This window comes from Aristolochia californica, unplaced genomic scaffold (genome assembly GCF_029961685.1).
Source record: "Aristolochia californica isolate CCGP_79_NKW_82.1479 unplaced genomic scaffold, dmAriCali1.0.hap1 SCAF_10, whole genome shotgun sequence".
Taxonomy (NCBI): Eukaryota; Viridiplantae; Streptophyta; class Magnoliopsida; order Piperales; family Aristolochiaceae; genus Aristolochia; species Aristolochia californica.
The window spans coordinates 20,638,933-20,644,265 of record NW_027181771.1 but is presented as its reverse complement, the minus strand read 5'-3'; the positions used below and the strand labels follow the sequence as shown (position 1 = coordinate 20,644,265).

At 39.6% G+C, this 5,333-nt stretch overlaps 1 pseudogene; it reads left to right on the top strand.

The window, feature by feature from the left end:
* Positions 1-987: 987 nt before the first annotated feature.
* Positions 988-4,421, top strand: LOC137942887 (puromycin-sensitive aminopeptidase-like; annotated as a pseudogene).
* The last annotated feature ends 912 nt before the right edge of the window (positions 4,422-5,333 follow it).

Sequence of the window (5,333 nt, the reverse complement as noted above, 5' to 3'; positions counted from 1 at the left end):
CACTCTTTGGTCAGCCATTTCCTTCCTGGTTAATTTTCTTATATATGGGGGTGGTGAGTTGCTGGTTCTAGTGGTTGCTGCCACAGTATGGCCTGTAGTAAGTTTGGTTGGTGATGTTGGTGGCCCTGACATCGGAGGCGAATAATTCCTCCCCCGTTGCCACCCGAGTGCACTGGTTCTCCCCCCTTGCCAATCACTCCTATTCTGAATGTGCTGTCTTGCTTCCATTGCCTGAGCCAAATTCATAGCTCGCCCAAAATCAGTAGGCACGTGGAGCTCCACCTCCAGCTTCAATGAATCATTAAGCCCTGTTGTGAACAGATTTATGTGCAAGTCTCTTCGAACTAGGTGGCTGGCTTGAGCTAATTTTTCCTGAAATTGAGTTTGGTATGCTTCCACATAACCGGTCTGTCTTAACAAGACCAAGTCCCCCAAAGGGTTTCTGTAAGCTTGCGGTCCGAACCGTATCATGCACAACTCTTTAAACTCTTCCCAATCCATGACCAGGCGGTCCAATTCCACTTGATGGAACTAGAGTTGAGCTTCATCCAGCAAGTTGAAAGCAATTAATCTCACCTTGTCCATGTCAGATGTGCCTTTGTGAGGATTTTTTTCCACATCTATGTAGCCTAATAAAGGGGTTGATGAACTTGGTGTAGGTGGGAAAATCACGTTTGGTGTACCTGGGTACTGACCCTCCCCTTGTGCCGGTAGACCATTGCGCCCAAAGTACTGTTCGCCTCCTCTGCTATAAGAGTGCTCTTCCATCCTTCGTGTTGTGTCTGGGGGTTGGTTAATCCAGCCATAATCTCAGAGACTCTGCTTGTGATATGTTCCATCATTTCTTTCATTCGAGCTGCATTTTTTGCCCTTAATTCTATGGCAAGGTTTCTTAGCTCTTCACTTTGGGATGGGTCCCCCATGTTACCCTGCTCTGATACCAAGATGTTAGGGTCCCTAGTCATAGATCGTGTAACATGGCGTAGGATGGATAGATCCAGAGTTGAGAGATTAAGTCTTCCACGTCTGTTCTGGGTTGGGGCTGGACGGAAACTCTCTGAGGTACTCGACCTAGACTCTGTTGTTCTTTGTTGGGAGTGGGTATCAACCCACTAGTGTGCTCATTTAATAGGGGGCAGCCGTAGACTACAGGGCTCGGCTAGATCTGGATAGCAGCCCACTGCTGCTGTCGGTGGGCACTGGGTAGCCACCAATGTTACTCTCAATTACAGAACAATAGTAGACTGCCGGGCTTAGCGAGATCTGAATAGCAGCCCTGTTGTTCTTAGCGGGAACTGGGCAGCACCTTACTGGTAAGTTGGTTCAAAACAAACAACTGCACCTGCTCTGCTCGCTGGAAGGGATTGTAATCTCCCTACTCTGCTCGACTAAAACTGAACAATAGCACACCCATGTGATCGTCAGAATGGAATGGTAAGGCCCTGCTCTGCTCAACTGCAAACTAAACAACAACACATGAAACCAGTGAATGGTTGAGTGCTTCTGTTTTGGGTTGAACTCTACAAAACGGAAAGGGCAACGGGGAGGAGAAGAAGAGATCAGAGGGAAAACTAGAGCTTAATGGGGAACTCCAACCCTGAGCTCGTCAAGGAGAACTCGGGATCCTTTTATTGGCTAAAATAATACTTGCCTCTTCATATTCCATCTTCCCTCCTACATATGCTTGACGCCAACCAAAGTTTAGGGCAAAAGTTACAAGAATACCCCTGAGGCATATTTACTCATGACTGATATAAAAATAGAAATATAAAACTAAGGGACTCAGTACTCAATGACTCAACCACGGTGCCGCTGAGTTACATGGCTCGTTATTGAGTTCATAAAAAATCAGCCCCCCAAAACCGTTCCAAGAACTCATGTGGGTTGTCCCCTTTCTTGGTATTGAACATGTTCTGAATAACATCATATTGTTTATGGAGGTTCTCTGTGCTGGAGTACAGTTTCACACAAATATCCCATATCTGTTTGGCTGTCTCAAGGTGGATCGCATGTTTCTCCATGCTATTTATCAATCAGCTGATTACCAATGTATCATTCTTTAACCACCTAATAGAGGAGTTGTCCTCCTCATCAATTGGTGGAGTTGGTGTGGTGAGATGTCCTAAGAGGTCTCGTGTAGTGAGAAACATTTTAACCGATTGTGACCAGCACAAGTAATTAGATAACCATTTCAAGGGTATAGTGGTAATCGTCAGTATGTCACTCTTTCTCCCCATGTGATCTTCAACCATTAGAGATGAAAAAAAACTTCTAGAAGAGTTGTAACCTGAGAGGGAGGCACAAAAGAATACTTGTAAAAGAAACTTATAAGTCTGATATGAGTAATGGAAGCACCTTGAATCAAGCCAATAAAGAAACCACAAAAAATATGAACCAACCCAAGAGAAGGGAGAACAAGGCCAACTTGGGCAGGAACCAATTTGGGAAAGGACAAAGATCTATAAAAAAAAACCAAGGAAATATTTGCAACAACTAATCGTGCACCAAATAAAGAAAGTGCATGCTGGCTGAGATCAACAAATAGATAGCGCATGAGATGCATTTTCACTTAGGAAAGAATATTCACCAATAAATCAAATAAAAAAAGATCTTCCTCAATCAGCCACTTTCCAAAAATAAAATAGGAAACATTCCTTTAGTGTCTTAGGTGCCACTTCAGCAAATCAATCTCAATCCATGACTTGCCTTAAATATTTTAGGCAAGGGGATAATTAAGGGAATTAATCAGTAATCATACCAAGAAGAAGATCTCGGATTTCTTGGAGATCCTTTAAAGAAGGAACTTTTCCTTCTAGTTGTTTGGCACCAACCACTAACCAACAAAACCAGCCTTTGTTGCCTTTTTCCTTAAATTGGTTTTTGGTAAGGCTATCTAATTTTGTCTCACAAGGGATATAATCCAATGAGAAGATCAAAGTATGCAAAATTATACAAAAAAAAAAAAACATGAGATCTTAATCAATTTTGTGGATCTTCTGAAGAAGGAATTTTCTTTCTATATGTGCCAACTAATCATGTAATTCCAACTTTTTCTTTCCATTTTTTCCTTTTAAACTCTTAGGAAAGTGGATCATGAGTCATTATTAGTGATATAATGCCTTCCAATGTCAGAGAACAACATGTATTTTTTTTAAATAAAATCCTTGCACTAATGCAAGTATCTTCAAGAGTGCAATAAAATAAAATAAAATAAAATTGAACTATGATACCTTCAATCTTCAATATATGTAAATATAGCCTTTAAATCATGAAACACCATGGAACCATCAATGGAATAGCAAGGCTTCATTCAAAAAATAAAGAAATAGAAATCCACAAGCTGTATTAGTATAAAAAATTGATATTTATAACCGAAGATAGCATAGATTAAACACACCTATATTAACCAAGATGATGCTAATATAAAAGATGTAGTAACTCAATATTTTCTGATCAAAGCATGTGTTATGGACGAAATAATGAGCCGAGTCAGGCTGGGACACCGTGGCCGAGTCAATTACCTTGACGGAGTCAGTTAAGTAGTCATTTAGTTTATTTTCATGTTAAATGCCATAGAATGGGCACAATTGTAATTCTCTAAACTTTGTGGTCATTAGCCCTATTTAAGGGATGTCATTGGAATGTAATAAAAAAGAAAATCTTTGATCAATTAAAAAATAGGCAAGGTCGGATTCTCCCTCTCTGAGGTCCAAGGTCGGATTCTCCGTTACGAGGTCCAGGGTGAGCTTCCCTTCGCAAGCTCAGTTATCTTCACCTTCTTCACCCTCTTCGCCATGTCTCCCCAAAGGTACAACTGGTATCCTGCCTACGGGTACAATTGCAATGAGAGATGCGAATGGTGCAGATTTTGAATTTTTTTTACTAGGGTACTCCTAAGCTAGAACACCCAAGGTGATGGTTACCTCCTCATACAATCCGAGGCCAGGAATTTTTCCTTGAAATTCAGCCAAGAGGTCCCATCAACACTTGGTCAACCAGTGAAAGAGTCCATGTTTATATTGGTGGTAGTTGGCCTCCTCAATTCAAATGGAGAAGACATTCCTCTCACGTCAGTATATCATAATGGTTTACTTGAAATTGAGATTATTGATGGTCAGCCAGTCTCCACTACAGTTCTTCGAGTTACTAAGAAGGATGGAGAATTTGTATTTCCTAATATATTCGAGCGGCCTATACCTTCTATATCAAGTGGTTTCAGTGCTCCTATACATCTTGATTCTGATCTTTTGGACAGTGATTTATTTTTCCTTCTTTCCTACGATTAAGATGAATTCAATCGTTGGGAGGCAGGACAACTATTGGCAAGGAAACTGATGTTGAACGTTGTTACTGGTTTCTATTGGACGATAAGATCAAGCCCAAATGACCAAGAAAGGCCCACATATGTAAGATTATTATAAGATGGGCCACATGACCAAGGAAGGCCCATAAGATGGGCCCAAGCCCATAAGAAGTAGGACCCAAAATGATTACCAAGAGCTGGCATCCTTATCACATCAGTTGGAAGATCAAGAAGGACTCACAAAAGTATCTCTATCTTAGGGTCACGACCAATAAGAGTTTTAGTTTAAGTTATATTTGTCTTTTATCAATATTGAGTTACCTGTTTATGTTAGGACTTATCTTAAGTGTTAGAGTTTGGGTGTAATTGGGACAATGGTAGTTTTATTGTAATTGGACTCTACTACCTTCCTCTATTATAAATAGAGGTTCATGTACTCTGATTACTACAAGTTATTGAAGTCAATGAAGTATTTCTCTTTCCCATAAATTCAACATGGTATCAGAGCAGGTTCTGTGGTAATGTGATTCTCTTCTCTAAACCCTAAACCCTAGGTCTAGGTTCGTAGTTATTTTTTTTTCTCTAAATACTAAACCTGTAGATTTCGTTGTGATTTTAACCTCTATACATAGTTTTTCATATTGAAATTTATATATTTACAGAAATATATTTGAGTCTACTTTAAAAATAAGAATGATTTGTTCCAATCGGAGTTATCGACAGAGATATATCGATATTTCAATGAGCGAAGGTCAGTTTCCAAAAAGGTTCTAGCAGTAGCAGAAATCTTCAGATTCCGAGGTATTTTTTGCTATCAAGAACTAGACTTTATATGAAGAAATATATATCAAAAGAAATATCTGTAAGTCTATTATTTTACATATTCAAAAATTTTTTTATCTGAGTTATCAACAAAGAGAAATCGATATTTGAAACAAGAAAGGTCAGATTGAAAAAGAGGTTCGAGCGGCAGCAGAAAGCATCAATTTTCGAGGTATTTTATGCCATTAAGAAAGAAACTTTATATGGA